Source organism: Lissotriton vulgaris, unplaced genomic scaffold, assembly GCF_964263255.1.
Source record: "Lissotriton vulgaris unplaced genomic scaffold, aLisVul1.2 SCAFFOLD_3916, whole genome shotgun sequence".
In the NCBI taxonomy this organism is placed as follows: domain Eukaryota; kingdom Metazoa; phylum Chordata; class Amphibia; order Caudata; family Salamandridae; genus Lissotriton; species Lissotriton vulgaris.
The window spans coordinates 16240-39811 of NW_028242354.1; the positions used below are offsets into that span (position 1 = coordinate 16240).

A 23572-nucleotide genomic window follows, 5' to 3' on the forward strand; every position below is an offset into this window, starting at 1 on the left:
CCATGCCACCCTCTGTTTCATCCCCACACCCTCTGGTTGTCCAGTGTACATTATTTTCGGCAAAGCAAAGCACACCTTCCCTGCCTCAAGTGACCTGAATTAATTTGGGGCTGATTAATGTGTCACAGAATATTTTTTTAGCTGGCACCTGCTTCCTTAGGGCGCCCTGATTAGTGATCTTTTGCACTTGCTAAGTGCTTTCATTGTTGCAAAATTAGTTACAACACCTGCCCTGCCCCAACTGACAATAATGAATTAGGGGCTGATTAATGGATTTTAACTTCCAGCCTGGCTCCTGCTTGTCTCCCTTAGCTGTAATTCAGGACCTTTGTGGCATATGTGTAAATATTCTGAGGTTCAGAGCAGGGTCACATAATAGTTGCAACTGGCAACTGAACTCTGGAGGGGCCCCTCAGGAAGCACTACAGGAAATGGCTACTAATGATGAGCCTGAACGTTTGAACCTGGTAAGTAGTTTCAGTTTTGCTAAGATCGTATTTCTGCAATTTAGCACTTATTCGCGGGGCGCGAAGTTGTACTGGGAAGCCGCGAACTCACGCGAACAGTGCGAGCAGTGCGAGCAAAATCCGCTGCTCGCGGATTTGCGGATTTTGCGGGAGATTCGCGAATCTCGCGGATTGTGAATTTCCCGAAAATCCGCAAAATCCGCGAGCGAAACGGATTTTCCGCCCATACCTAGCAAGGATGCTGTGCAGGGGGCATGGATGCTGTGCGGGGGGCATGGATGCTGTGCGGGGGGCATGGATGGTGGGCAGGGGGCATGGATGCTGTGCGGGAGGCATGGATGCTGTGCGGGAGGCATGGATGCTGTGCGGGAGGCATGGATGCTGTGCGGGGAGGCATGGATGCTGGGCAGGTAGACATGGAGGCTGTGCAGGGGGGGCATGGAGGCTGTGCAGGGGGGCATGGATGCTGTGCGCGGGGGCATGGAGACTGTGCAGGGGGGCATGGAGGCTGGGCAGCTGGGCAGGGGGGCATGGAGGCTGTGCGCTGGGGCATGGAGGCTGTGCGCGGGGGCATGGATGCTGTGCGCGGGGGCATGGATGCTGTGCGGGGGGCATGGATGCTGTGCGGGGGGGCATGGATGCTGTGCGGGGGCATGGATGGTGGGCAGGGGGCATGGATGCTGTGCAGGAGGCATGGATGGTGGGCAGGGGGCATGGATGCTGTGCGCGGGGGCATGGATGCTGTGCGCGGGGGCATGGACAGTGAGCAGGGGGCATGGATGCTGTGCACGGGGGCATGGATGCTGTGCGCGGGGCATGGATGCTGGGCGGGGGGCATGGATGCTGGGCGGGGGGCATGGATGGTGGGCAGGGGGCATGGATGGTGGGTGGGGGGCATGGATGTTGTGCAGGGGGCATGGATGTTGTGCGGGGGGCATGGAGGCTGTGCAGGAGGCATGGATGCTGTGCGCGGGGGCATGGATGCTGTGCGCGGGGGCATGGATGCTGTGCGGGGGGCATGGATGGTGGGCAGGGGGCATGGATGCTGGGCAGGGGGCATGGATGCTGGGCGGGGGGCATGGATGGTGGGCAGAGGGCATGGATGTTGTGCGGGGGGACATGGATGCTGTGCAGGAGGCATGGATGCTGTGCAGGAGGCATGGATGCTGTGCAGGAGGCATGGATGCTGTGCGGGAGGCATGGATGCTGTGCGGGAGGATTGGATGCTGTGCGGGAGGCACGGATGCTGGGCGGGGAGGCATGGATGCTGGGCAGGGAGGCATGGATGCTGGGCAGGGAGACATGGATGCTGTGCAGGGGGGCATGGATGCTGTGCAGGGGGGCATGGAGGCTGTGCAGGGGGGGCATGGAGGCTGTGCAGGAGGCATGGATGGTGGGCAGGGGGGCATGGATGCTGTGCGCGGGGGCATGGAGGCTGTGCAGGGGGCATGGATGCTGTGCGGGGGGCATGGATGCTGTGCGGGGGGCATGGATGGTGGGCAGGGGGCATGGATGGTGGGCAGGGGGCATGGAGGCTGTGCGGGGGGCATGGGTGGTGGGCAGGGGGCATGGAGGCTGTGCAGGAGGCATGGATGGTGGGCAGGGGGCATGGATGCTGTGCGCGGGGGCATGGATGCTGTGCGGGGGGCATGGATGCTGTGCGGGGGGCACGGATGCTGTGCGGGGGGCATGGATGGTGGGCAGGGGCATGGATGCTGTGCGGGGGGCATGGATGGTGGGCAGGGGGCATGGATGGTGGGCAGGGGGCATGGATGCTGTGCGGGGGGGACATGGATGCTGTGCGGGAGGCATGGATGCTGTGCGGGAGGCATGCATGCTGTGCGGGAGGCATGGATGCTGTGCGGGAGGCATGGATGCAGTGCGGGGGGCATGGATACTGTGCGGGAGGCATGGATGCTGTGCGGGAGGCATGGATGCTGTGCGGGAGGCATGGAGGCTGGGCAGGAAGACATGGATGCTGTGCAGGGGGGCATGGAGGCTGTGAAGGGGGTGTGGTTGCTGTGAAGGGGGCATGAATGGTGTGAAGGGGGCATGGATGGTGTGCAGGGGGCATGGATGGTGTGCAGGGGGCATGGATGGGGTGCAGGGGGCATGGATGGTGTGAAGGGGGCATGGATGGGGTGCAGGGGGCATGGATGGGGTGCAGGGGGCATGGATGGGGTGCAGGGGGCATGGATGGGGTGCAAGGGGCATGGATGGGGTGCAGGGGGCATGGATGCTGTGCAGGGGGCATGGATGCTGTGCAGGGGGCATGGATGCTGTGCAGGGTAATGGATGGTGTGCAGGGGGCATGGAGGCTGTGCAGGTGGCATGGATGATGTGCAGGGAGGCATGGATGCTGTGCAGGGGGGCATGGACAGTGAGCAGGGGGCATGGATGCTGTGCATGGGTATGGATGCTGTGCGGGGGGCATGGATGCTGTGCAGGAGGCATGGATGCTGTGTGGGAGGCATGTGTGCTGTGGGGGGCATGGATTCTGTGCGGGGGCGTGGCTGCTGTGGGGAGGCATGTGTGCTGTGGGGGGCATGGATGCTGTGCAGGGGGCATGGATGGTTTATTTCAACCCGGCATCCAGCACACATCTGTGGTGAGGATCACTCCAGTTCGCTGCTTCAATCAGCTCACAGGGCTCGATCCACTCGATCTGACTTTGACGTCCATTATCCCTGTGTCTCCCCAAGTTTCCCGAAGGAACGCCCGTGCTTAGCTTCTTGACAAGGCCACATCTACCTGGATTCTCTGAGTTATCCTTGCCTGTCCTCGCTGCACAGCACTGCTTCATCTATACAAATCCGTCCTGATGATGATCCTGAACAAATAGGATTGAAACGTCATCGACTCCTCTGCTCATTAAATGGCGCACCAACCGTGTTGGCTCAACTGAATTGTTCACCTAATACAAAAAAGTCAATTGTATTGTTGTATGAGCCACCTCGTTTTCTTGAGTCACTGTATATATCTGCACAAAATGCACCTCACGCGCCTTCCTGGCTGTTTCCAATTGTCACTTGCGTCGCTACTCGTATGTCACATTCTCATACCATGCACCAAGTCCAATTTTGGGTTTGTTCCCTTGTACAGTGCTGTTACAACTGTTCTCTGAACCTTCCTTTTTGAATACATGATGCTCGTGGAGAAGTGTGGCTCAGGGGTTAGAGGCGGCAGACCCGGAAGCTGAGATCGGCCCTGGACCAGGGTTCAATTCCCCGCCTCGGCGGGTCTTGGGCTAAAAATTCCACGGACTCGATAATTCTCGCTCCGGTGCCTTCTCGACTCACGGGTTCACACTCTGCGACTCTGGGCAATAGCTTGCTTAATCTCCACAACGGCCCCTCGCGGCGGGATGCCTGGCTTTCACCTTGTGGATACCCTGCCGGGGTTATCTCACAGGGGAATACCAGGACGGGTTCCCTAAGCAAGCGCCGGGAAACCCTTTGTGGGTAGCTGTGCGCTATATAAGCTCAAATACATTTACATACATTTACATTTACAAGCACATTTCTAAAATCATTGTGAGTCTCCTTATTTCTGTTCGTACAATGCTTGTGCATGTTAATGTAACTGCCTAAAAATAATACCACTTGGGTCTTTGTTCTTATTTTACACACAGATCTAACATGGCCGTAAACTCCACAAATCCTTGAACTAAAAGACACAATCTTTTTGGTGTACAAGCTATTAACACAGCATCACCCACGTACAACAGGGACGGTAAAATAGAACCTTGGATTTTTGCAACATCAGGAGTGATAGCTGCTAAAAAAGGGTGAAGATTATTAACCCGTTTACCGCAGTGCAAATTCTGCCGTGGTGCGGGCGTTCTATTCGGTGGGCAGGGTGGCGTCGGCCAACGGTCGTGTGCAGCACCAGGGAGGTAGTGCTCGCGTCGGCCGTTGGCCGACACGAGCATGGAACGGATTAATATACAAAATAAATAGAAGTGAGGCTAAAACACAACCTTGTCTCACTCCCCCCAAAAAGATCCTTATCTTTGGAGTCCTCCCCCTGTATGTTAATGTTGATTCTGACCTTCATATCTCTGTGCTAATAAGCTACAAAATGCACCTGTGTGTCATCCAGTCCACTCGCTAAAAGGTTCGACCACAGATTTGAGTGATTAACGAAATCAAAGGCTGAGGTCAAATCCATGAAAGCCAGGTAAAGCAGAGACTGTTGGGCTGCAGTGTATTTCCCAATAATCAGATTTAGGTTCAAGCACTGTCCAACTGTGCCTACCTTGTACATAAAACCATATTGACAAGGGTGTAAAACTGACTTTTCCTCTGCCCAAACCTTTTTCCAACTATATGGGGCCCTTACCAAGGAGTATATTTCTAAGCCCCCATTGCCATGGTAACATCACTTTCAACGATATTGTGGTGGCGATAGGGGCTTAGCCTTATTTACAAAGCAGTGTTAAGCCACTTAACGTGGCTTGATGCTGCCTTGTAAGAAAGGCCCCCTTTAATGCTATGCTTAGCGTGCAGGGTTGGCAGTGGGTGTTGCTGTGAGCTTTCCACTGCAACACCTATGTATTTTGACATTGCCCCCCATTTACAAGGGCAGCGTAAATAGGAGGCATCCCCAAAATTAAGACCAGGGAAAACCTGGTCTTAAGTTGGCAAAATGAGGAGAAATTGATTATTTTGCCTAGTTTTTTTTTCATGTGTGCTGCCTTGTGCAGTACACATGGTAAAGCAAAATGCCATGGTCTGTTTATGTGTAGGAAGGCCCCCCTTCCTGTACCTAAACAATCTTTCAAAAAATATGCCATTTTGTGACTGTATTAAGTGACAAAATGGCATTGAAAGATTGCTCATATACAACGAGGGGGATCTTTCACCTGCACGCAGACACCCTTGCACTTTGGTGGCGCTACACTGCTAAGTGTAAATACAACTGCAACAAAATGCTTTGGAAGACCCTAACGCTAAATTGTGTGGGAAACAAGGTGCTAGGGAGCATGGAATAGCTGAAGATACAGCCTCAACTGCTAGCCTGACCGCTTTTTGCCTCCCTGACTGTTTCCAAAGCCTTGTCTATCTTCCATTCACAGACAGATTCATCGGACAGCCCAAAAGCACTATATTACCAGCCTCTGGCTTTAACTCTAGCTTTAATCTGAGGCTTTTGGCTACATCTCTTCACATGCAACATTGGCTCTTTCTGTTCAGATAGAGACAATGCCACCCCTGTCATATAAGCACTGAGGCGCTGTGTGGGAACACGGGCTGTGTTTCTCACCCCACCATGCTCTCTTTACCTCTGATTGGCAGGTATTTATCATTCTGCGTGGTAGAAGAATTAGCAGCCACATGATGCCACATTAGAGGCTTCGTCCATTCCAAGCTCAGCAGTTTTTTTTTGTCTCAGTTGCCCACTCTGTGCCATGGCGTTCATATCCAAATGCCTTAAAAGAACAGCGTGAACAAAGCGATACCAAAGGGGATGATGGTCGGAGTGTTTGAGCAAATCAAACACTCACCCCCAGTCAACTGATCTGGGTTTAATCCATCATCATTCTTTAGCTCACTCCAATACCCCAGTTCAGATATGGCCATATGCAAATCAGTCTGACCCTGTGCCTCATGGGAACAGTCCAGCCCGAATTGCCAAGACATGTCTTCCCTGGACCGGAAACAAGCATCCTGGGACTGGTTTCGGATTCATAATCCTCATCAGCCAGGCTATCTTGAATCCAGTGGTAGAGTGAGCAAGGGACCAACGTCTGGGCATACCCTGCCAACTCAGGGCAAACTAAGCGATACCAAAGGGGATGATGGACGGAGTGTGAGGCTATCTTGAATCCAGTGGTAGAGTGAGCAAGGAACCCACGTCTGGGCATACCTCTTTGGTATCGCTTTGTTCGCATGCATTTGTTCACTGTGCATCCACTTTAGCAAACTAATGCATATCAGTGCCATTGCCCTTGTAGCAATGCCTCCTTTCATTTCTTTATATTTTTTGGCTTTTTCAATCTACCTTTTCTTTTTGGCAGACGCTGGACAGCTCTGGACATGATGCTACTGGTTGCTTACGTCCAATCCCTGCAGTCTCTCCTTGTCCCCAAATGGCAGGTGACGGATGTCTCTTCATATTGAAGATAATGTTGTGAGGCTGTCGTTGTGAAGCTCCTCAGGATCAGTGCGATGCTCAAGTGGGTCCACCTCCTGACACCACCGATGCCGATTGCTGTACTGGTACAGATGTTTGATGTGGCCCGGTGAGGGAAAAGGGTGTGAGGGCAGGAACAGCCGGGAGGGAGACCTGAAATACAGAAAAGAGTTGTTACCCTTTTTGTCTTTCACTTCACATACATATCTCCAGTGATTACAGCTACAATCTAGGGTAGTATTATAACTTGTTTAATGCCTGTGTACCTTTTTAGGTCCATACTCAGCCCTTAGGGGAGGAGAAATTATGGAACTATGAACAATTATGGGACTTTTGCTGTGTCAGCTGGAAGGGAAAATACTTTCATTAACATTCTTTTACATACAAAGGAATGACTAGATACAGACGAGTGACCAACACTCAAGCATAGGACTTCATACCACAACAAAATCTGTAGTGGAGTAGGGTAGACACTCAGGAAGTCTTTCTGCTGCCACTGTGTGAGGCTCTATGTAATGCCCCAAAAGCCATTTTTTTAGACCCTTTCTTAATTTTAGCAGATCTGTCTCTCTTTTTTGTGATGTTGTTAAGGAGCTCCACAGTTTGATTGTTGTATTGATGAAGCTCTTACCACCCCACCTGACCCTTTATATTCTCGGAACGACAAGATTCCCGAGCTCGGCTTATCTGAGGGATTTTGCTGGGATGCAGGGTTTAAAATGTCCTTTACATGTTACGGCTCTCAATGGATCTGCATCTAACAAGCATCAGCCTTACATTTCTGTTCTTTTTTTACTAGGACTCTGTCCCTTTCTTCGAAAAGGATGTCTCAAGGGCCTCTAGGCCTTTTCGGGATAGGCCTTCATCTTGCTTTTGCAAGAAGTGTCTGTGACATGAATCTCATCAATGTCTATTACTCAGCTCGTGGTCCATGTTGGTAGTTGTGATCCAATGGCTCTCCCAAATAGCAAGGTAGCAGGGCTTCCTGCTGTTGTGGAATGGGGAGTTGACCAATAGGCAGATAGGGCCGTACATAAGGCTGACTTGAGATTGATTCCTTCAAGCGCAACGCATTGAACCCCTTACTTCAGGGTGCCCAGAAACCCCTCATAGACACCATTTGCCTGTGGCCATGACGAGGTGCTTTTCTGATGTTTGACATTCAAATGACTAAGGAAGTATTAAACTCTCTGCTGTTAAAGGGTGGTTCGTTGTCAGATTTAAGAAAGGATGGAATACCCAAAGCTGCGAGAATATCCTCCAGCCTCTCAATGTCTCTATGATGGGTGGTTGATGGTAAATCTTCCATTGTTTAAGGGTCCAAAGAATTCATTCACAATTTTCTCCCACACTTGTTTTGGAAGATCAGATATATTTTGCGGATGCTGTGTTGTCTTGGGAGTTAATGAGTTACAAAGGTGACAATCTTTCAGTTCCTTCTTGACTCGTTCATCAAGGCGAGGAAACCACACTCAAATCTGGTGGCTCTCTTGGTGGCTATAATGCCACAATGTCCATAGTGTGCCTGTTCAATGACTTGTTTCCTGAAGCTCTCAGGTATGACAATTCTCAACCCTCTTAGTACACTGCCTTCTTGAGTGATGAAAAGTTATTTCTGCACATTTTTGAATTTTTGATATTCATCTGTGAGAGGTCGAGTATGATTTCTCTATGATTAGGTCACAATGATATCCTTGAGTGTGAGCATGTCTCTGTCTGTGTTGGTAGCAATAATGATCTGCTTAATGGATAGAGCTGCAGGGGTGCTAGACTTTGCTATTAAATGGATATATTCTTCAGCCGCATTAGAGGTTTCACTTTGATGCTGTAACAGAATTTGTGAGCAGTAATCTGCAGGGTTTTGATCCGTCCGCGATTTATGCACAGTAGTGTAATCATAGTCTTGCAATCGCAATTCCCACCTCTTAATGGAAAGGGGAATCTTGAATTTGGGGTTTCCGAGATGGTGAGCAACGCCTGGTGGTCAGAGACAAGGATGACGTGCTTTCCATACAGTAGCACATGAAAATGTTCACAAGCTAACACTACAGCCAGGCTCTCTTTTTCTGTCTGAGAGTAGGCACGTTCAGTCTGAGTTAGACTTCTGCCAGAATAAGCCACAATGTGTCCCGTGGCATTTGTATGTCCTTTGTGTTGAGCAATGATCACACACAACCCCACTGTGCTTGTATCAACTACAATCTCAGCATGTAACTTTGGAACAAAATAAGCCATTTCACCTGCATTTTCAATTGCATGTTTTATTCTCTTGAAGGTTCGGTCACATTCAAAGGACCACTGGAAGGAATTTTTATTCTTTGTCAACTCTCTTAATGGGGCATTCACCATGGAAAAATCACAAATGTATCTGGAGCAATAGCTGTTCAGGCCTAAGAAGAATCACAAAGAATATCGACGTATAGAAGGGTCTGAGGGGAATTATTTAGTGACTGATACCACCTCCGCTCCTCAATCACAGTATAAACAACTAAATGGAGATGTTCAGTCAATAATGAGGGAACAAGAAATGCTGGATGCTGCTACAATGTAGGAACCCAATACAGGAAATAAAGTTTGCCCATCACCTGGCTAGAGAAAAGAGTCCATCGGCCCACCCTTACTGGCGGAGAATCGTCATATGGAGCTCAAGGAGAACTAGGTCTAGGCCCACAGCTCTGAGCTGCTAGGCCCTGCTGGGTACCTGTCCCCATGCTCCTGTGCCATCTCACCAAGGTAGATGTTCAAACCAAGTGGACTCAAGTGAAGTGCAGTGCTAGAGTGTGTGAAAGAAGTTAAAAATGGCTACTTGGCAAAAAATATGTTTATTCAGGATTGTCCAAGTGTCATAATTAAAACAGCCTGATAGCACAAGAACTATACTGACTATCTCCTGGCTAGAGCTAATGTGGTCCACAATCCTGGACAATCCTGAATAAACATAGCAGCTCAGAGCTGTGGGCCTAGACCTAGTTCTCCTTGAGCTCCATATGACGATTCTCCGCCAGTAAGGGTGGGCCGATGGACTCTTTCCTCTAGCCAGGTGATGGGCAAACTTTCTTTCCTGTATTGGGTTCCTACATTGTAGCAGCATCCAGCATTTCTTGTTCCCTCATTATTGACTGAACATCTCCATTTAGTTGTTTATACTAAGAAGAATCACAGCATGCTTACATCTTGTGGAGGACAAGTGGATGACAATGTACTTTTACAGGGTCCAGAGTCATTCTCCACTAAGAGAAAATATGCCCATCAAACTTGTTTTGTTTTGTGAAATTCACACTTTCTGCATTTAAAGTGAGACCTGCACCGGCAGGAATTTGGCATACTTGTATGAGAGCTTTGCCGTGCTCCTTTTTTGTGGCAGCAAACACTAGTATAACATCAATGTAGTTAAAAGCATGTGTGACAGGTTGAATGACTCTGTGAATGACACCCTGAAAGATTTCTGAAGCTAACGACACATCATTACATGAGACTTCGGTACTGGAAAAAACTAACATGAGTTGATCAAGTAGTATTGTACCCACAGTTCTCTTCCAGCCTGAATTGATGGTATCCTTTGTTAAAATCAAGACGGGAGGAGACTTTAACTCCATTCAGCTGTGTAATAATTCCGCCATTTGTGGACCTGGATGTGTTTCTCTCTCAATCATTTTGTTGGCCTGATGCATATCAACACAAATGCACACTACACCTAGAGCTGTCCTTTATTGGCACTACCACTGTGGGTGAGACCCAGGACGTTGGACCAGTAGAGCGCTTCGATGATGTCTTGCTTTAAAAGTGTTTCTATTTCTTTCTCAACAGCCCCCTGTAAATGCAAAGCAATCCAACAGAGTCACTGCATTCAGCATTTGGAAGATGAATTTGATAACGACTGACTTCGTTAAATCTCTACTTGCCTCAAATGATTTAGCAATTTGGCCTTGGGAGCATGCCTGGAATGGTTCTGGAACTTTCTGGCATCCATTTTCTCTTCTCTTTGTAACACAGTTGGTTTCTCTTTTGATTTGCAGACCAATATGAAACAACTTTGTTTCCAACAGCCCTTGCATATCTGACTGATGGCAGGACATTTACCTTTGTGTACAAATGAAAATCCACATCGCAAACACAATTTTTTTTTCTTCACAGACATCATTTTATGGGACCCGATTTTGTGTTTCTGCTTACATTTCATGATCAACACTGACTAATACTAGGGTGTTCCAGCTTCCATATCAGCAGCCTTTTAATCTACCTATTCTTCAGCTCTTGCAGCCATGAGTACCTTTTCTAGACTGAGTGTATCTCTCAGTAGGAGTCGTCTGAATGAATCGAAGAGGCAACCACCGATGACTCTGAGACCCATGGCTTCTTCATCATTGAATTCACTGACCTTGCGGTGCTTAATAAGTGTATCAGGTCTTTCAACAAACTCATTCATCATTTCACCAACTTGCTGTCTTGCCTGGTTTAAAATGTACCTTTTTATAGTCAACATTTGGCATTAGATTGTATTTGGCTTCTAATGTTTCTTTGATTTGACGGTACAATACTTCAGCTTGTGATATTTTCTTTATCACTTCTTTCACTCAATCTCCTGCAAGTTATTTTAAGAATTTTATGATTTTTTTTTGTTTTGTCATCTACTTGTTCCAGAGTATCTATGAAGTTGTCAAATGTTTTGATCCATGCGGTCCATCTGGCACCAAGATTCTTCTTCTTGGCAGTGTCGAATGGCAGAGGTGGTTTTAAAATTGCAGCAACAATATACTTGTGTTGGGACTTACTGACGTTGAGACTATATGCTGTTCCGACGACGGTCGCTGCTCACTTGGACCTGCATCTTCTGTAAGCGTCAGCAATGTGCTGACATCTGGGCCGTCACACCCAGGCTGATGTGGTAAGGCACCATCTTCTTTCTTGACAGTGAGTAACAGAATTGTCTCTTGAACATGTAATTCACTGCTCTTAACTTTGTGTATTTTATCTGGTTATCGTTGCCTTGTCCATTTCTTTGCACCTGGTCATCTCAGCCTTTAGTGCTTTCTTACACCTAGCTGTTGCTGCCTTTAGCATTTCTACTTCGTGAGGACGATGGCTCTGTGTTATTCGGTGGCGCAGCCTTACTTATTTTGGCCTCACCAGTATGTTCCTGGCAGGTTTTCTGACTGTGTTCCTCTTTGGGGCCTTCCCCTTCTTCGATGGCTTTGTACGAGCTAGAGTGGTGCTTTGACTCCACATACGCCAACAGTAAACTGCTTCTTGAGGCACATCTGGCAGGCACAACCAGTTTTCTGTGCCTTGGCAAGCTTTCAGGTGGAGCAATCTTCTTTCTTTGGTGTATTATTTCCTACTCGTCACCAGATGTATTCTGCTCCCCAGCGTGGGAGCATGTAAATGACCATGCCACACATAGAGCACAGTACGATATGTCTTTATTCTTCGACATGCAACTGTTAATTGAACTCACTATGTCACAAACTTTATTGACCACATCCAGACATACCCAAACACCTCCCAACGGATTATGTAACTTTGTAAGGGGTCCCGAGGACCACAAGGGACCTACTACACATGATCACACAACACTACCGCAGGGGTATATTCTCAAGGATCCATCACTGAGTTATCAGCACTTTATCGCATCCAAATTCATGATAAATTTATTGCCCCATTCTCAAGCTGGTGCTAACAGCCCATATCACCAGTTTGCCTGCAATAGCATCCTCAAAAAACATCACCACGGATGACCCTGGCAACTATTGCTAATGAGATTCAGAGTAGGTGTTCCCGAGGAAAAAGCCATGACAACACCACACCTCAACATTCTCAACAACCATCCAGATCTGCGATAAGAACACAAAACATGCAATAAGGCATGTTAGCAGCAGGAAATTAACACCTGCTCTGACCTGGTGCAAAGTCAGATGACAACCGGCACCAGCAAGGGAGCACAGCCCAGAGCCATACCTGATGAACAACATATGTCATGGAGCCACTGATTATGCAGCCCGGAGCCCCAATAGGGCAACAACACCCACCGCCACCACCAAAAGTACGCCATTCCCCTGTAACCGCCCCCCTGCATTCCCCCTACTCCGGACCAACACTGAGGCAGCGCAGGCCAAGACAGCAGACCTCTAGAAAACAACCTCACAGACCCAACACCAGAGAATGTCATTGCCCACTACAGGCACAAAAGGACAACCATCCTACGCATCCTGACCACCATTGCCCACAGGCTGACGATACCAAAACAGTGGACAACCAATATCCCACCTCATACAAATCTGTTGGCTGTGCTGCACATGTTGGCCTCTGGGAACTTCCAACCAACAACAGCCAGAGTCGGAGGAATCTCACAGCCAACCCAATCAAAGTTTATCACAACTGTCTTGGATGCCATCATCAGCTTCGTACCACTCTACCTATCCTTCCCCCAAACTGCGCATGAACAGCTGGAGACCAAGCAAGGTGTCTACACCATAGCTGGCTTCCCGCACGTGTTAGGGGGCAATTGACTGCACACATGTCCTACTTCTGTCCCCTGGCAACACTGGACATAATAACCGCAACCAAAACCACACCATCAATGTGCAGGCAATAGTGGACCATCGGGGAATCTCCACCAACGTCGACGCCAACCACCCAGGCAGTGTGCATGATTCCTACATCTTCCGACATTCCATCATCAACCAGCGCTTGCAGGATGGCGCCTACGGAAATGCACTGCTCGTTGGCAAGTACCAAATGAACACACCAAACACCTCAACTCCACTAAAATGCAACTCACAACACTGGGAATGCAAACATCACAAACTCACATACAACATGCCAAACAACCAGCCCACCCACCAGACACAACAGCACAACTTACTGTGGCAACCTGGGCCAGCCATGCACAAAAACCATCAACGGCATGGCATCTCAGCAACACAATAGCAGAATGTGGGAAGAGGTGGGGTCAAGGTATGTGCGAAGGAGACAAGTGACCCAAGAATGAGAATGTACACAATGCCAAGTGTGGCATGGATGTGATGGCCAGACTGCAGTATGCAGACCACACACATATATCCATGTCGACATACACCACTGGTGTTTGGAGTGTAGTTGACAGTGGACGCCACCATGTCACCCCAGCCAGTAGAGAAGATCCTGGAAATGTAGCTTGTTATGTTCCCCCCTGGAAGCGTGAGCGGAGTGGGCTGGTCAGGCGTAAGCCAGGCCAGCGTAGGGGTGTGAATAAAAAGCACGTAGCTCTGGGCGTGGTTCTCCTCCAGAATGCCCAAAGTCCCTGCCAGGGCAGCACCCCTCACCCCGCTACGAGACCAATGCCATTACCGTAAGCGGTGTTGCCTGCAATCCTGTGCACCTGCCGCACCCCGGGCTGCTGGTCCTGCCCTGCGCACCCAGGCCTCAAGGCACACCTGCCGACATCGGCATGTGTCGAAGAGTGCCCACCACATGCCGGTGCAAGCTCCAAGCCCGAGTGTCACGACCCTGGCAGCCTCCTCAGACCATCACAGCCTGCGACACAGGTCCATAGTACTCCTTTCTCGTTGACATACTCCACCAGCACACACAGCGGACTAGCAGGTCACACATTTGGAACTGAGTCTTGATTCACTCTGCAGAGAACATTAATTAACCCCTTTTGCGCGCACAGCTGGGGTACTCCGGGAGTGAGTATCGGATCTCCGGCCCTGGACTCCCTTGTTTGTCAATATCATGAGCCCAGGGCCCTTCATTGCAACTGGGAAAATGGCGGCCGCCTTACCCTGGCACCCAGTGGACGTGAAAGGGTGTGATAATTTCCCATGCCAAGCCGGGAAATTCTAAAATTAGCAACGAGTGGTCCCCGGGAACAGCTCACAAAATGGCGACAGCTGTGTGAATCGGAAGCCGGAGCCTGACCAACAGAGAGGAAATAGGGAAGGAGAAAAACCCACAAAAAGGCAAAGAAAAAAGTGCAAGTAAGGCCAGGCTTAAGCATAAAAAGCAACAAAGCCCAGATTCAGAAAAGATCTTTCCAATATTCGCAATCGAAACATCTCCAACGAGAAAAATCAATTAGCTGAATTCATCAGCGGGTGGGCCAGTCGTAATTGACATAGCTCAAGCAAAGTCCCTACAAGAACATAAGAGAAAGGAGGAAAGCTCACGCATCCCTGTTCTTTCCATCTCCAGCTTGCAAAAAAACAAGTTAAAGCAACGTCTTGTCACAGAAGCAGAAAGCCTGCAAATAAAGGAAATAGATCAGAACAACGCTCCTTGTAGTAACAAACATCGAAACTCAGACAGAGGAGACAAAATACCACATTGGGACGAGGAAGTCATACATAGGAACGAACAAGGAAGTATGGACGATCCAACAAGTAAGAGGTGGATACAGGAAATAAAAAACAGTCCCCACGCTAAGTACAACCTGATAAAGGTTACCACAAGAGGAAAGGAATGAAGATGTATGCTCCCCCCCAAGGAACCGGAAGTCGAACAAACAGGGACAAGGACAACAGAATATTTGGACATGAATATGAAGAGGACTCACGGAAATTACTTGGGTCAAGAAGCCAGTAAAGAACTTACCTCATTGACGACTAGCAACTTGTCATCACCAAAAGAAGAAATCACACAATTTCCTAATCGTTTGCAAACCCAGTCAGACGCATTTGAATTAAATCTGACATTTGTGCCGGAATATTCAACCAAGGGAAGGCAAGACATTTTGAACCGAGGGAACTTGCTAATGTTGCTTAAAGCAGTCCCAGAATTACACGGAATTACCTCACAAGACTTAACAGCTGTAGAATTTCAACAAAAATGAGCAAACTCTGATATTGAACAGTCAGTGACAACTTGGTCCTCAAAGGAAGTAGTTGAAAAGATATTTGCAGCAAAAGCAAGATTCGGAGCCTGGGGAATCACGCTGATGTTGCATAAACGCCCAAGATACCCTTATCCCCTTTTAGGCAGTCCAAAAAATTTAAAAGAGGAAGACTCACTCGGGAAATTGCAGAACATATGCATACGAGGAGCTCGATAGACCACACCGGTTATGACATTGACAGAAAAGGGGCCCACAACATCGGCAAGTGTACCCGACGAGGGAAGTAGAAAATTGGACAGGCTGGTTTGGTCGTGGTTGCCAATGGTTCTAAGTAAAAAACATACCTAACAAAGAAGCAAAGCTAAATGTAAGAGAAGAGAAGCAGGCTGATAATATGGAGGGAATAAAGCATGATAAACTTTCGATCTGCTCCTGGAATGTCCACGGGTTTAAAGATATGGACCAGGACCATGAAACACTAGCTTTCTTTCAACAATTAGATATAATCATGCTTCAGGAAACCTGAAACTTGATTCCATCCGCAATCCCAGGATTTAAAGAACATCATATTCTCGCAGAAAGATTCTCAAACTTTGGGCACCCGCGAGGAGGCCTGTCAATATACGCCTCACAAAAGTATAACTGGCTAACCGAAGAGCTGGACGTGGGGGCAAATTGGGTACAAGTGATTAAAATCATCGGAACGTCCCCTTTAAATAACCTAAAGTGGCAACTCTTACTGATTAATTTTTACGTACATCCTGAGAGAAAAACCCAGAAAGAAAGATACTCCATTTTAACGGCTCTGATCAAAACTTTGCAAGGATCTTACGAGCAATGCCCCATGTTCATCTCGGTGACTTCAACAGCAATCTTATAACCAAAGATCGAATAGAAGGAAAGAGGTTAGGGAACTGGGGAGGCCGAATATTAACGAATAAGCTAAAAGATCTGGGATTGACCATCTTGAATGGAAATGCAAAGGGAGACACATCAGCGGCAATAACGTATTTGAGTGGTAATGTTCCCTCAATAATAGATTTTACCTTCATCAGTAAAAGGTTACTCCCTTGCATCGAATCTTTTTGTATCATCCAGCGCATAGAAAGTGATCATTTCCCTCCAATTACGACAATGTCCAATTCCATTATACGGGCCGGAAAAATCAACTCCCTTATACAACCATCCGAAAGGTTTAACTTGCGGAAACTAAAATGGCGAGAGGGAAACCTGAAAGTTATACAGGAGACAGTAAGGGAGCTTGTGAGCAAACTGGGGATACAACCAGACGATGAACGTGTAAAAAACTGGGAATATCTGATCCAGGAAATTACCAGGAAATTTCCAGCACCACCTGGCAGCCAAAGAAGGTTTAACTTGATGAGGGAACCCTGGTTTAGCAACGATCTAAGAGATCAAAAGAGAAGGATCTCAAGAGAGGTACGAATTCAAACCCAAAAGTAAATTGAAAGAACTAAGGAATTACTATAAGAAGTCATTGAGGCACGCAAAAATGGTTTATAAGGAATCAATTTGGATAAATCTATTTAGCGCAAGTAAATTGCCAAATAGCAGGGACTTTTGGGGCATTCTAAATAGCCTGAACAAAGGAGCAAGACTCCAACAAGAACCTGGAATTGGAGCGAAAGCGTGGGTCGAACATGTGTGGGACATGTACAGCAGTTCGGCACTAGGGTCCATTGTAGGGTCTCAAGGGCCATCTTTGGTAGTGGAAGAAAGGAAAATAAAACCTAAGCAGGATAAATTGGTTCTGCAAAATCAATTACAAGTGATAGACAGCATTGATCAAAATACCCTGACTACCACAAAACTACTACGAGGTATAATACAAAAGCTTAAAACAGAAGGCCGGCAGGTCCGAATGGCCTACCCAACGCATTATTTAAGAATGACCCAGATTTTTGGTCGAACAACTTAACTCCGCTCTTCAACCATATTTTCACACACAGCGATGTCCCCGATTCATGGGAAGGGACCATAATCCATCCTATATTTAAACATGGCGATCGTCGTAATCCAGGGAATTATAGGCTCATATCTCTAATCGATGTTGAGGCCAAGCTCTACGCCTCCTTGTACAGTTGCAAGAGTGGACGGATGACAATAACATAATTCCAAATTGTCAAATAGGTTTTAGACAAGGGATGGGTACAATAACAAACTTGGCAATCCTGGCAATCCTAACTGAAAAGTCACAAATAAGGAGAACGCGTCTGTATGCATGTTTTATTGATATAAAATCTGCCTTCGATCGAGTGAACAGAAGGAGACTCTGGAAAAAGCTACAGGCATGGGGCCTACCGAATCAATTATTAAATGCAATAATTGCCCTACATAGTGACACATGGGCGAGAGTAAAATTAGGCAAAGGATGCAGTACGACAGCGAGCATCGACACGCAGCAAGGATTAAAACAAGGCTGCGTGTTAGCACCAAGCCTATTTAACTTGTTCCTCTCAGATCTTAGTAAATACATGGAAGCAGCTGACTGCCAGCCGCCGAAAATGGCCAATAAGCAGATCTCCATTTTACAGTATGCGGATGACATTGTATTGTTAAACCAAACCCCTCTCGGCCTACAAAGAGCGATAAATAATTTAGCAAGCCATCTGGACCAGGAAAATCTGGAACTTAGCAAAGGAAAAACAAAGGTTGTCCATTTGGTGGATCCACACAAAATCAAGTTCAAATGGACTGAAAAAGGGACGAAGGTCGAAGAGCAAGGGTCATACAAATACCTCAGTATTACAATAGGGCAGGGTACAATCCACAAGGAGCAGAAACTTGTCACTAAAGCAAAAGCCCAATCATTAATCTTTGCTTACCGACAACTAAACAATAAATTGTACTGCCCAAATTATAACCACCTTTTCAAAGTGATGTCAGCGCAAAGTATGCCTACCCTGTCATATGGCTTAGTCACTTGGTGTGGCAAGGAGGCGGAGTTACTCAATGATCTCCAGACAAGGATCTATAAAGCCGTTTTTAATTTGCCAAAGTCAGCCTCTCCATCCCAAGTCCGGCTTGAATTCGGCCTCCAAAATCAAACATTTCGGAGCATGAGCGGTTTTATAAAGCTTTGCCACAAATTCCGTTCCGCAGGACCAGACTCAATGGATAGCCTATGTTGGGAAGAAATCAAGCTCCAGATGGGCCAAGAATTATCAAGCTCATGGGGAAGCTATCTGAGAACTTGTTTGGCTGACCTGGAAATACAAGCAGACGTGATTAACGACGCAGCAAAAAAGAAATCCTTTCTGGAAGACAAAATTATAACTTCTAATTGCAGGCACGGGTGGACGATCATCTCTTCTTATAAATTATTGAAACCGCAAGCATACCTAACATCTCATTTTAGCTGGCAGCTAAAAAAGTCTTAAATAAACTACAGGCTTGGCTTGCACGATTCGAAAGACCTACAGCCGTCCTGGAAACAACCCAAACAAGTACCTCAGTGTCACCTGTGTGGCTACCAAAGGAATCCCTAACCCACCTTTTTTGCGTTTATCCAGCAGTTACGACTTGGAGGAGATACTACTTAAGAGCTATTTTTAATGAACTTAAAATCCGCACGTGTAGGCAAGCCGTTACACGCTGGATGGAGGGTTCCTCCATAATCCTTGCCTGCCGAGGAGTAAAATACCTGGTAGAAGTAAAACAACTATTACTCCAAGCTGATCAGGAGAAGATCAGAGAGGTCTGAGCAACAGGACACTGTTTAATTGGAATCAGTTGTGCAATAAACGGACTGAAAAGTAGGTTTATTTAGAATTTAATTGGTTAGGTGACATAGATGTTGGACTAAATTTTAACTATTGTATTTTTAGTATTTTATGCGTTGGTGGAGTCCCCACACTGTAATTAACAGGATATAGTATTTAATGTAGTTTGGTTTTAACCATGGATGCAAAGATATTTAATTGTTTTGGATATTTGTAACGATTTTAATTAATCATACAATAAACTTGGAACTGAAACTGAAACTATTCAACTCTGTTTCATTCCAAAGCACAGCACTCCCCTCTATGCAACTCCAATATACGCCACTCTACATCAATCCACTCCACTCGGCCATTCCACTCCACTCTGTGGTTCCTACTCCACTCTACTCTCCTCTACACCACGCCACTAATAAGGGTGGGCGTAAAATCCGTTTCGCGGGCGAACTTGCGGATTTTCCGCGAATCTCGCGAAATCGCAGTAAAATCCGCGAATCAGCGGGGACGAATTTTCAGCCAAGCAAGGGTTACAGCAGCAGGTGCAAAAGTTGAACCTAATTCATTTGTAACCTTTTACAAAAGGGTTACAAACAAATTAACTTCAACTTGGACCCCTGCTGCTAATTGCTTCCTGGCGCCTCGTTGCCTACTTGCAACTATTCTCTGACCCTTCTCTGACCCTTGAAGCAGGATCAGAGAATAGTTACAAGTAGGCAACGAGGCACCTGTCCAAGGAATTAAACCTCATCAGGAAGCACTTACAGATATAAAAAACAGGAAGAAGGGAGAGGATGGCAAATACACCCATTTTGAGTTGTCAGGAGGGGTTAAACTAAGAGACCTTTACAGCACAGTTTTCATATGCATTTTGCTAAAAATAAAAAGCTGTATGTTCTGTAGGGGCAACTCAGGAATCTGGCCCTTCAGAGATCCGGCCTCTCTTTCTTTCTCTCGTTCTCTCTCTCCCTCTCTCTTTCCCTCTATTTCTCTCTCTTTCTATCTATCTATCTATCCATCTATCTATCTCTCTCTCCCTCGCCCATAAACGACTGCGAAGACGCAAAAAACCCCGCGAACACGCAAAAAACCCCACGAACACGCAAAAAACTAAAATCCGCAAATTCGTGAATTTTGCGGATCGCGAATACGCAAATCCGCAAATTCGCGGATCGCGAATTCGCAAAATTCGCCCATGCTTAGCCACTAACTTTAAGCCATGCTGAGCAGCAGCCACGCTAAAAGACAATGCCAAATCTAATAGCTTTCTTGTAGGTGAGACCTACTGGCTTTGCCAAGGCTTGTTATTGAAAATCTGCCCTTTGCACTTTTCTGATACTTGCTGCATTATCTACGGCAATTTTAGCGGTCTCACATGTGTCCCCCTCATTCACACCCCATGCAAGGTACTCAGTGTTCTGAATGCAGCAATCTTGCTGTTGTTGGGCCTGGGTGTAGTGGTCACATGCAGCAGTCATGTGTGTCTTTATAGCGCATCGAGCGTGCCTACAGGGACTCTGCACTCAGGATGTATTTTAGGTGCCAGGTCAAGCTGCAATTCTGTATGCCCAATTTTAAGTGTCCACCATTACATACTCAGACTGCAGAGTCAAAGCCAATAGGTCTGGTTTATAAACGGAAATGCCTCTTCAATGCGTTCAAGTGTCCAAGCCTGTACTCGGTGACTCTTCGCCTCTGCACTCGGTCACTGATGCTTGCACTCAGGCCCTGTTAACCTATTGTTGCATTCATCCACTCATCCATCCACAACACCACACACAGGCTGCTCACCAATCAGTGAAGGTGCACTTAAAATAGAGTGCCAGGCCTGTTTTCTTTGCCAATGCTTGTTTCATGTAGAACGATCTGTGGATAAAACATGGATGCGAATTAAAATTTCACATGAAAGAGAACCAGGGTATTTGATGCAAACTTCTGGATTTGTTCCGCCAGAGTTTTATTGTGTGTTTAACAACAGTTGTAAAGTGATGCCTCACTTGTAGGGGCTTCAGGTCAGTCTCTGATTGGCCCACAGTGATGAAGACTCAGAAGTGGGAAGTGCAGGGACTCGTACCACAGGTGCAGCGAACTTCATGCACAGAAGGAAGGAGCACAGAAGAAGCATGTCCCTCTGGAAGTTTACTATCAGCTCGCTGTGATACCTCACTTGAAGGGCTTCAGGTCAGTCTCTGATTGGCCCACAGTGATGAAGACGCAGAAGTGGGAAGTACAGGCACGTGCACCACAGGTGCAGTGAACCTCATGCACAGAAGGGGGGAAAACAGAAGAAGCATGTCACTCTGGAAGTTTACTTTCAGCTCGCTGTGATACCTCACTTGTAGGGGCTTCGGGTCAGTCTCCCATTGGCCCACAGTGATGCAGATGCAGAAGTGGTAAGTGAGGGACTTGTACCACAGGTGCAGTGATTCTCATGCACAGAAGAAGGGAGCACAGAAGAAGCATGTCACTCTGGAAGTTCACTTTTAGCTCGCTGTGATGCCTCACTTGTAGGGGCTTCAGGTCAGTCTCTGTGTGGCCCACAGTGATGAAGACGCAGGAGCATAAGTGGGAAGTGCAGGGACTTGTACCACAGGTGCAGTGAACCTCATACACAGAAGGAGGGAACACAGAAAAAGCATGTCACTCTGGAAGTTCACTTTCAGCTCGCTGTGATGCCTCACTTGTAGGGGCTTCAGGTCAGTCTCTGATTGGCCCAGAGTGATGAAGACGCAGGAGCATAAGTGGGAAGTGCAGGGACATGTACCACAGGTGCAGTGAACCTCGTGCACGGAAGGAGGGAGCACAGAAAAAGCATGTCCCTCTGGAAGTTCACTTTCAGCTCGCTGAGATGCCTCACTTGTAAGGCTTCGGGTCAGTCTCTGATTGGCCCACAGTGATGAAGACGCAGGAGCAGATGTGGGAAGCAAAGGAGTAGCCATATTCAGATGTTGCCCCGCCCCCATGCAAATAAGGGATTCCCCATTTTACTCAGAAATTCTTCCAGTTTGTGTTTGAGCTGCAAACAGCACAGCGCGGAAACAGGGAGAGGTGTTTGCCTCTGTTTTCTTTTTTTCACTGTTTCTGACGTGAATGTATCTGCTTAACATACTACAGCAAACTAACAAGCACGTGCAAAAGTTAATAAATCTATTGGCTTTCCCAATGCTTATTTGCTCCAGCTAGGCTAAGACAGTTTGCCCGGGTAATGTAATGTGATGTAATGATGTCTTGTAAAGCGCATGAATCACCCCACATGGGGTATCTCCGCGCTGTAGACCGCTGGGGAACCCGTCCTGGCTTTCCCTGTGAGATGGACCCTACTGGGTATCTCCAGGGTGAAACCAAGGCATCCCCAGCGTCTGTGGGGGGCCGTTGTAGAGATGAGGCAAGCTAATTAATTAATTAATTAATTGCAAGTTTATATAGCGCTAGGATCGACTCCCGGAGGAGTATCTCCCCGCTTCGACCGCTGCGAAACCCTTCCTGGCTTCCCTGAGAGATGGTCCCTTAATGGGTATCTCCAGGGTGAGACCAGGCATCCCCGGCGGTCTGGTGGGGCCGTTAGTGCAGATGAGGCAAGCTAATGCCCAGAGTTGCCGAGTGTGACCCCTGGTTTGAGTAGGCACCGAGGCGAGAATTATCAAGTCCGAGTCCGCTGACCCTGGTCCACGACCCTGCCGCGTCGGGATTTGAACCCTGGTCCCAGGCCGTCCTCTGCTCTCGGGTCTGCCGCCTCTAACCAGCGAGCCACACCACTCCACGGGTGTTCTTGCATACATTGAGGCTATCTTAATTAATGAATGCTTTACCTAAAAGACAGTTGTGACGGTGGTGTAAACATCCCTGCTTGTAATGATTACATTTATTATGGTAAAGCATTAACACAATCCAATGAATGTGCCCTGTGTGTCAGTGTCTCTGTCTCTGCACATTCACAGGCAGTGACAAGAAACCGTGTCAAATCCACATGAAGAGGGTCACAAGCTGAGGGCGCAGAAGCCATCCTGAGGGGGTGGAGTACTGTTGTGGGGCAGCAGCCTCTATGTGGGGGGGTGCTAGGGGGATAATTAATAGAGGAAGGTGGGTGAGTGGAAGGAGCAGAGAGAGAGAGAGGAAGAAGGGCAAGGACAGCCCCTCATAAGAACTGCAAAGATCTCACTTTGTTAATGATTTCTGGCTGCCAGTATTAGCTTTGTCAATGCTTGTTGGATGCCAGTATTGGTTTTGTCAATGCTTGTTGGATGCCAGTATTAGCTTTGTCAATGCTTGTTGGATGCCAGTATTCGTTTTGTTAATGCTTGTTGAATGCCAGTATTGGTTTTGTCAATGCTTGTTGGATGCCAGTATTGGTTTTGTCAGTGCTTCTTGGCTGCTAGTACTGGCTTTGTGAATGCTTGCAGAATAGAGGCACACGCATTGGT

At 47.6% G+C, this 23572-nt stretch overlaps 1 protein-coding gene across 1 annotated transcript in view; it reads left to right on the forward strand.

Annotated features, from left to right (window-relative positions):
- LOC147668989 (early activation antigen CD69-like) overlaps positions 1–23572 on the forward strand; it is a gene marked incomplete at its 5' end in the record, with an annotated part of 127024 nt that overhangs the window by 4735 nt on the left and 98717 nt on the right. The gene's annotated exons all lie outside the window — the stretch shown is intronic.